This window comes from Plasmopara halstedii (assembly GCF_900000015.1).
Source record: "Plasmopara halstedii genome assembly, contig: Scaffold_614, whole genome shotgun sequence".
NCBI lineage: Eukaryota > Oomycota > Peronosporomycetes > Peronosporales > Peronosporaceae > Plasmopara > Plasmopara halstedii.
In genome coordinates this window covers 1587160-1587866 of record NW_020187532.1, presented here as the reverse complement: position 1 = coordinate 1587866, position 707 = coordinate 1587160, and positions in this window count along the sequence as shown.

Genomic DNA, 707 nt, shown 5'->3' with positions numbered 1-707 from the left:
GGCAGCCAATCTCATGGATCTCACGAGTCCTTTTTGTCCTTTAATGGAAGAATATATTGGCACAAAGACAAAGTTTTTAGCACGCGTGTTACCATCGGAGAAAAGAGTGCGCCATGTATTTGACAAATTTTCCGGAACCAAACATCGCGTCACAGGCATTTCACTTTACCAAGGGAACAGTTTAAAGTCATCGACGCTTACTTCCGCGCAAGCGTGAAGGATGTTCGATGTGAGAAAGTAAATCTCAACCCTAAATCTATATTTTCGGTGCCGGCATACCATGTAAGAGATGTCAACGGCTAGTGAAGAATCGCGCATGCTTGTGGTATGTAAAATGCAGCTACGATACGAGCGCAACGCCAATTACAGCTCGAATTAGTTGTCGGTTATTATCATTTGCTGATAGACAGCGATATTCTTCTCACAGCGGTGATTTCGACGAAGTGCTCTTGGGTTGTCGATCATGCCACTTGGACTATCGGACATACCAGCGACGCTTAATAGTCTAGTGACAGAGCCACATCGTAGCTATGCTTAAACTTAGTTCGACGATATATCTGTTTATTGTCGTGCATAACACAATGTCGAATACCAAATTGAACATTTGTGATTGGAGTTCGCATGTATACGCTTAAAATAAATATACGCTAACATAAAAATATGTATTTACGCCAATGAAATCCCCTCTTCTAGTTGGAAGCGAGGTC